This window comes from Myotis davidii, unplaced genomic scaffold (genome assembly GCF_000327345.1).
Source record: "Myotis davidii unplaced genomic scaffold, ASM32734v1 scaffold249, whole genome shotgun sequence".
NCBI lineage: Eukaryota > Metazoa > Chordata > Mammalia > Chiroptera > Vespertilionidae > Myotis > Myotis davidii.
Genome location: NW_006300367.1, coordinates 1,654,228 through 1,663,423, shown reverse-complemented (window position 1 = coordinate 1,663,423; position 9,196 = coordinate 1,654,228).

The following is a 9,196-nucleotide window of genomic DNA, read 5'->3' as shown; positions in this document are numbered from 1 at the left end:
AGGGCTTGGGGGGGGTGGGTCCTATGGGATCAACAGGGCGGGGCTAGCAGTTATGGCTGCTCTCAGAGGCTCCACTTCTCAGTGTCTGGGCAATCGCTGCATGCCCCTCCGAGAGAAAGCTGGCCTCAAGTTCCGACTGCTGCCAGACAGTCCTGCTTCTCCCGTATGAGCCTGGGTCCCTAGAGACTCGCCCGGAGCTGGAGCTCAGAGCCTGAGACTCCGTCCTGATTGAAAACAACAACCGCGCCCTCAGCCGCCAGCCTGTTCAGCATGCACTCCGCACCTTAGTATCTCACTTCCGCACTGCGCCTCCTCTGAGTCTCAGTGTTTTTCTCTTTCCTCCTAGTTGTAGAATTTTCACTCAGCCAGCCTTCCCGTGGTTCTGGATGATGTCCGTTTTGTCTTTTAGTTGTATTTTTGAAGTGGTTGTTCAAGGCAGCAAACTCTGGTGTTTACCTATGACGCCATCTTGGTTTCTCTGACTGGCTTATTTCATTTAGCAAAAAAATCTTCAGGTTCACCCATGCTGTCCCCAAAAGTAAGAGTCCCTTATTTTTTATGACTGTATGGTATTCCATTGTATAAATGTACCACAGCATTTTTTTTTTTTTACTCTTCTAGTGATGGTTACTTGGGCTGTTTCCAGATCTTGACTATTATCAATTAAGCTGCTATCAACATTGGGTACATATATGGAAAGATTGTGAAGGGACCAGCCAAATAACCCATTGACATAGATGACATTGTGTTGATAATTAGAAGGTAGAGGGGATGAGGGCAAAGTTTAGGTGGGAAAATAGGAGACAATGGGGACATCTTTAATAATGTCAACAATGAAAATAAAGTAAAATCAATACATAAATGAATGAATAAATAAATAAAAGTAAAATATGTTTAAGGGAAGAAAATACTTTCTTTTTTTATTATTTTTTATTAATTTCAGAGAGGAAGGAAGAGAGAGAAGAGAGAAACATCAATAAAGAGAGGAAATCATTGATTGCCTGCCTCCAGCATGCCCCTTCTAGTGATCGAGCCCACAACTTGGGCATGTGGCCTTGACCAGAATCAAAACCAGGATCTTTCTGTCTGCAGGCCAATGCTCTATCCACTGAGAAAAACTGGCTAGGGCAACATTTTCAATTTAAGCGTTTGTAATATATATTTTTATAAATTCTATAATTTCTTATTTTTTTTAGAAAAGTTAAATTCATTTGCTTTAAAAAATAATTGCTACTAAAAGAAAGGCATAAATTCAATAGAACTAACTTGTACTCTTACATAAAATAATAACTAACAAATCAAAGAATAAGCTTTATATCCTCATCTTCACCCACCCTCCAGAGTTTCAAAATGAAGGCATTTCAATAACCCAATATGAATATGGAATAATTAAGTAATGAAGAAAATATTACATGGGCAAAAGAAGGGATACAGATGTTAGCATGGAAAAAAATAGAAATACAAGAATAAATCTTATATCATAAAGCAGTAATATGCAAATTGACTGTCACATCCTCACACAAGATGGCCGCTCCCCATGTGGTCACAAGATGGCTACCACAAGATGGCCGGCAGTGGAGGGCAGTTGGGGGCAATCAGGCTGGCAGGGGAGCAGTTAGGCATTGATTAGCTGGCAGGGGAGTGGTTAGGGAATGATCAGGCTGGCAGGCAGAAGTGGTTAGGGGCAATCAGTCAGGCAGACAGGTGAGTGGTTGGGAGCCAGAAATCCCAGATTATGAGAGGGATGCTCGACTGCTGGTTTAGGCTCGATCCCTGTGGGGTCCCATATTGAAGAGGATGCAAGCTGGACTGAGGGACACCCCTCACCAGTGCATGAATTTCATGCACTGGGCCTCTAGTAATAATATAAGAACAAATTGTGTGTTTTGTTTCTCATGATTATAAACCTACTTTTGCCTAGTCCTGTACACAATGTGGTAGACAGAACAGTGGGCTATAAAGTTAGAGCTATAATTTTCATCTTAGTTTACCCATCATTCAGTGAATAAACATAGATCATTCATTGAAAATCCTTGTGCCTCAATTTCCTCATCATTAATAGAATCCTATACAATAAAAGGCTAATATGCAAATTGACCAAACAGCAGACGACTGGTTGCTATGATATTCACTGACCACTAGGGGCAGACTTTCGATGGAGGAGCTCCCCCTGGTGGTTATTGTTCTCCCACAGCAGGTGCACCAGTCAGTCAGAAGCTGGGCTAATGGCTGGTGAGCATAGATTCAGTGGTGGGAGCCTCTCCTGCCTCTGCAGCAGCACCAAGGATGTCCAACTGCCTAAGCCATCAGTCAGACATCCTCCAAGGGCTCCCAGACTGCAACAGGGTGCAGGCCGGGCTGAAGTCACTTCCCCCCAAGTGCACGAATTTCATGCATCAGGCCTCTAGTTAATAATAAAACAGTTCATTGTCTACAGAAATGATGTGACAACCATCAAGATAATGAGCTAACATATGGATTATAACCACTTTGAAGATGAACACTTTAGAACTACGTAAGGCACTTTTTAAAATGCAGAATCCCAGTTTCTAGCTCCAGAGATAATTTGCATTCAGTACTTGGGAAGCAAGAGAGTAGCAAGACATGATCTGCAAATCTGAATTTTTACTGAATACCCAGATGATTGTGAAGTAGGGCCCCATCTTGATTAACTGCTCTAATTAAATCTATATATGTACCTAATCATTTCCTCCTCCAGTCTTACACATCACTCAGTAGGACAGGTGTCACAGGCAGGTAAAATGGTATCAATACAGTGGGGTCCTGGGAGAGAAGGGGAGGGGTTGCATGGACAGTGGGAAGTCAGAGTTGTTGTGGATACACTTATAAGAGAACAAAATAACTTCTCTGACATTATTCTTCGAATATATATTTCATGTAGTCAAAATAATTTGTTTTCAGTTTATCATAGAAGATAGTTTTCAGTGTAAAGCATGCTTAATAATAAAAAGATAAATTGTAAATTTTTAAAAAAAAATTTAAAAAACAACTCTTAGCACTTAAATAATCTGGAATTCATACTGAAACTGTTTCAACATATGAACCTATTTTTACTTTTTGTACCAACTTACTTTAAGTTTACAGCTGCCCTTACTTATATTAAAGAAAGAAAGTAAAGCAGAACAATTGCTGCTGGGCATTTAAAAAAAATAAAAATAAATAAGTTTACAGCCCAAGGCAATTAGTGTATTATAGTTTTGTCTAGAGTCCCAGTGCACAAAATTTATGCACTCGTGGGGAGGGGGGGATCCCTCAGCCTGGCCTGCGCTCTCTCAAAGTCCAGGAGCCCCGTGATCAATTTCCCCAAAGAGGGAAGACCCACACACCCATCACAGCCTGCTGGTCGGTGGCCTGGTCCTCCCTTTATGGGGTGAACATGGAGCCCCCCAATTGATTGCCCTGCTGACCGGTGGCCTGGGCTTCCCTCTGCAGGTAATCATGAGGCGATGGCTGGGCCTCCAGCCAATCACATCACACCTGCCTTGGCTGGCCTGGCACCAGTGGGTGTCGTAGCATGGTCATCCAGACAGTCGTTCCACTGTTTGGCTGTTGAGTCAATTTGCATATTATGCTTTTATTATTAGAGATATTTAAAGAAATCATGATACAAGTAAGATATGTAAGAACTTGTGGCAAAAATTTAAATATAGAAATAAATGAAATCTAGACAATTTATTGACATTGGATTTTATACACACTAATAAAAATTATGCTTATTAAAGAAAATTATAGTTATCAAATTTTTATGACAATATACTTTGAATTAGGGAGTTTTTGAAAAGCTTTATCATAGTTTAACCTAAGTTATTAATAACCAGAACCTATTGCTTCACACATCACTCCTAGAAATATGGTGATAAAAAATGGTATAGTGATGTATGGACATGTAATGTCTCAAAGAAAGGCTCCTATCACATGGCTTCCACTTTGCAGTATTATAGTTGGCACTTTCATCAGGAAATTAGCAGAATATATAGAAAATCTAAAAGAATAACTCAAAGGCAAAAATTTAAAATTTATCAGAACAATGAAAATAAAGAATAACAGTATATTACAACCAGTTGTAAGACTCTTCTACATCATCCCAATGAATTATTTTGAATTGCAATGAAGTCCAATAATAAGACAGTACTTCTCTATTTTGCTATAAAACTTGGACTAAAAATAAACATAAAATTATTTTAAATGTATGAAGTCAGGGACCAAAGGCCTGTACATTAAAATTTACTTACAAGTAAGAAAATAGACTGGTATGAGATCCATGAGAATGCCTAAAAGTTCACACAAACCCAGGCGTGGGGACAGTTTGGGAAGGAGATGCCTCCCTTCTTTTCATCTCTGTGTCCACAAACACGAGCAGGAGCATGTGACAGTAGAGAGCCTCGCTCACTGCTGCAGCCTAGGGATGCCTGATATTGAGATGGCACTTCCTTCAAGGAAGGGCCAGGACTGAAACTTGTGTTTATGAAGGCAGACAGTAACTGAACCACACTCTGTATCCCATGACTTTGCTACAGTTTGGAATGGATAGAAGAGCCTGGGGTGTCAGGAGATAGCACCACTTGGATTCAGTGAACGACAGAAGCCAAGTGCAGGGGATGTCCCAGACGGAAGGTGCTTCCCTGAGGAGAAGGAAGCAGCACTTGGCCCAATGCCAGTCAATTTGAGGGGCATTGTAACTGGGAGACCCATGGAGTGGGTGACTACACCTAAAAGCAGTATCAAGAAAAGGGCTAGAAAATGTGTGGAAAATAATTTAATTAAGCCACGGTCTGCCAGTCATACCATGAAGTGGCCTCCTGTGGCATCACTGGGGGCACAGCAGCGTTGAGACAGGTGTTAGCACAGAGACTAAGCTACCAAATCAACTTGTTGGAAGTGCGATAAAATGGCAGGAGCTGCTACATAAAGAGAACTTGTTATTCCCTGACACTGAGGATCACAGAAGCAAGAAAGCACAGGAACCTCATGAACTTCCTCCTGCTTAATTTCCTGGGACACTGGCCCTATTCACAAGCCTGGGCTGCTAAGTCAACCCTCCAGCTACAGATTCAAAAGGAGACTTCAAAATGTAAGCAAGGCTTTCACCAACGACTATCTGTCCATGGGCGATTGTCTGTCCATGGACGATTGTCTGTGTCCACAGGTGGGCTGGGAGAGGTCACTAGGGGGAAAGGGACAAGAGAGATTTAATTTAACTAATTAATTAAAAATGTAAACATGGGGTCTCAAAGACCATTATCCATACTGTGTTTTGGAAACAGATGCTAATTATTAGTTATCTCACTACAAAAGGATGAATAAAGATGAAGAAAAAGTAATATTAAACCAAATGAAATCCATTATGTCAAAATAACAATACAAGGCAGAAGTACATATTTTTCAAGATTCCCTATAGGAAAGAGAAGTAACTTTTATCTTAGTCAATTTATGGAGCATGGATTCTATAAAATGAGAGATGGGATAGGGTAATAGTGTGAGATTTAAATGTAATTGAAAGGCAAGAAGAAATTTAAAACAAAAGCTAGATAATATAAAGAATGAATGCTATAAAATCACATATACATCAACATAAGTATAAACAATACACACTAAAGGTAAGAAAATGATAATTCAAACAGCAAATTAGTGGCTTAATGGAGTGTGTGTGTGTGTGTGTGTGTGTGTGTGTGTGTGTTGCCTAGCGCAAAGCACACTAAGGGGTCCTTGAAGGAAGTGCTATCTCAATACTGCTAGAGCAATTTAAAGTTGTCCCTTTAAATTGTAGAATATTTCGAAACAAGAAAGAAGCAAAATTCATATTTCTCCCTTTGTGGGTCCTGTGGCCAAAGGTTGGCTAAGTAGATAGCATAGCTGAGGAATTTGATGAGATGGTATTTCAGAGAAGTCAGGGAATATTGGAGAGGTCTCTAATAAATCATGCTTCTCATTTCTAGTTAGTGCTCATTTCTATAATCTCCTGACCATATGCAGCGGTCTCTCCCTTCTCCACAGATCACAGGTTTTATCTTCATTAACCAGATATGACAGTCACAAAAGACTGCTTCTTTGGAGGCATCACTGGGTGAAACAAGGCTAGGAAGAATATGGAGTCATCCACCAGATTGGACAGGGAAGGTCTTGAAGAGCAGAGGCCCAGAGGACACTGAGTGTCTGTGAGTGGGGGTGCCTTTGTGGGGTCTGAGGTAGACCATTTTGATGACACCCTTGTCTATGCCTTTAGCTGCTCCTGCAAACTCTTTGAGTCTAGTCCTGCAGTTCATTCACTGCTTCAGAAAGATATTTGAATATCTAAATATGCTTTCTATAAGTGCCTTTTCTATTGAAACCTGTGAAAGTTCATTTCTGTTGTCTAAAAATGAGAACTTAAACCAATTCATGTGATTTGGGGAATGAACTTCCTCAGAAAGTCATGAAAATGCACAAAGATGAAATGATATTGGAAATAAAGATGATGTAATGAATATCAAATATTTTTGAAGAGACAAGACAAACCAAAAGAGGAGCAAGAAACAATATGCTGAGTCCTATGGGAAATATAAAATAGGTTGAAGGCAATTCAGATTCATTGTCCTAAGTTCCTTTAAATTATAGAGGAGGCAGAGGCTGCATATAATTATTGCAAATGCTTTCATAGCTTAATGACATTTTAACTATTTTAAATTATGTGAGAACACAAAGGAATCTTCCTAAATTAATGAAATAATGAGCTTGCAAGTACCAGAGCACTGGTTTGTAAGCAGGTGGTTCTAGCACAAAGCTGTGGGCTGTGCTTCTCATTTCTAGTTAACGTTCGCTTCTGTAATCTCCTGACCATATGCAGCGGTCTCTCCCTTCTCCACAGATCACAGGTTTTATCTTCATTAACAAGATATGACAGTCACAAAAGACTGCTTCTTTGGAGGCATTACTGGGTGAAACAAGGCTAGGAAGAGTATTGAGTCATCCACCAAATTAGACATTAACACTATCCAGCTCTAGACAATGTAAAGTGTACAGAAATAATTATTTTTCTCCTCTCCATTTGAAATGCATTTAATTAGATGCTTTGACTGCTTTCCTTGCTTTTACTTGGATAATAATGTTAATGTTATTGAATTATTATAATTATATAGTACAGAGACATATATTTTTATCTTAAAATTCTTGGCACCAGAAGTATTTATTTTTCAAGATTCACCGTAGGGAAGAAAAGTAAACTTTAGCATATTAATTCAGTGTGCATGTTCTATATTTCATAATATACCTACTCTGCATTACAATAAATTGTGAGAAGTATATATATTATTTAAATATTACATAAGTGGGAAAATACACATCTGTAATACTATCAACAATAAAAATTATATTTTTTTAAAAAATAATGAATACTTCATATAAGTTCCAGTCAATTTTGTCACAAATTAGTCCAAGTAGGGTGAGCTTCTGTGTTAAATAAAAAAAGAAAAAAATTGTTTTATATGCTTTATGAATTTTAGAATTTTGTGAAAATGGCTGTAGGCCCGTGTTACCTTTGGATAACACTTTCATATTAATGATGTACACTTACATTGTATTTTATGCAGTAGCTGTATTAGTAAGAAGTAGCACATATTGGTATGTAAAAATCTTTTTTTATGCATTAAAACGTGGACTCTTCCCACTTGCATTCAGCACCATCCAACCAGACCCCAAGTTATACAGATGCTCCCTCTGGCAGTTTTCAAAACTTCTCTTGCTTTGTTTGGAGAGTGTTCTAAAATGCAGGTCTATGTATGGAGTTACTTTGTTTAAAGTACATTGGTAGCTCCCCATACATGCCAGTAGAGAGGCCCAGTACCTCCCCCGGAGAACAAGACCCTCGCCTTCATGTACGATCCTCTCCTGTTGGATTGTGACTGGACCCCACCCCTTCTGATTTCCCTGTTAGGTCTCTCCACAACCTTGGCTTTCTCTCTGGATTCCATGGTACTGCTTCTTCCATCTATTCCTACTCATAGTTGTAGAGCCATCTTCTCACCCTCATTTGCATGCCCCACATCTGTGTTTCCCTAAGATCTTGGAAATAAATGTATCAAAAACAATTAAACACTGTTATAATTTTATTTTGACTCTTTCTCATCCACCACCATTTTATTCATATTAATATGCATGTACATATTTTCATTAATCTTTATTGTTGAAAGTATTACAGATGTACCCTGTTTTTCCCCATTGACCCCCTCCACTCTGCACCACCCAAGGCCTTCACCAGACTATTGTCTGTGTCCATGGGTTATGCATATAAGTTCTTTGGTTAATCTCTTCCCACCCCTCACCCTTTAACCCCCACTTATTCATTTGTCAGTCTGTTCCATGTTTCCATGCCTGTACATTGAGCGTCTGCCCCTTAGTGGTCAGTGTACATCATAGCTACCCATCAAATGATTGAATAGTTGGATGGTCGCTTAGGCTTTTATATATATATATATATACTATAGGCCCAGTGCACAAAATTTGTGCATGGGGATGGGGTCCCTCAGCCTGGCCTGTACCCGCTCACAATCTGGGGCCCCTCAGGAGATGTCTGACTGCCAAGAGTTATTTTAACAAAAGGCAATGTATATAAAGAATTATTAACCAGACATAAAGTTATTCATTGGATAACTAAAAAGGCTAAAAAGAGAATAAGACTAAGATATTTTAGACATAGTCACCTCAGGAATCAACTCATCCTTAGAGCTGAAGGAACAAAGGAAAGATATTGAAATTATATTTTAGAGTTTCAAGGAGGGGTCCCATGCCTGTGAGGCTGAGGAGTTGCTGGGCTGGTGTTTGTGTCTGTGAGGGATGTGCCCCAGGCTACATTTGCAAATGCCAAACACCCACTGGACTCAGCTGCTGTAGTTGGAGGAGCTCCCCTGCAGGTGTAGTGAAGAAGCATCGCTGGGGAGCTGAGAGGAAAGACCACATTTCTGCTCTCTACTTCTGCCTGACAGGTTCCTTTTAGTACAGTGGTTCTCAACCTGTGGGTCGCAACCCCTTTAGCGGTCAAACGACCCTTTCACAGGAGTCGCCTAAGACCATCCTGCATATCAGATATTTACATGACGATTCATAACAGTAGCAACATTACAGTTAGGAAGTAGCAACTAAAATAATTTTATGGTTGGGTCACAACATGAGGAACTGTATTTAAAGGGGCAGAAGGTTGAGA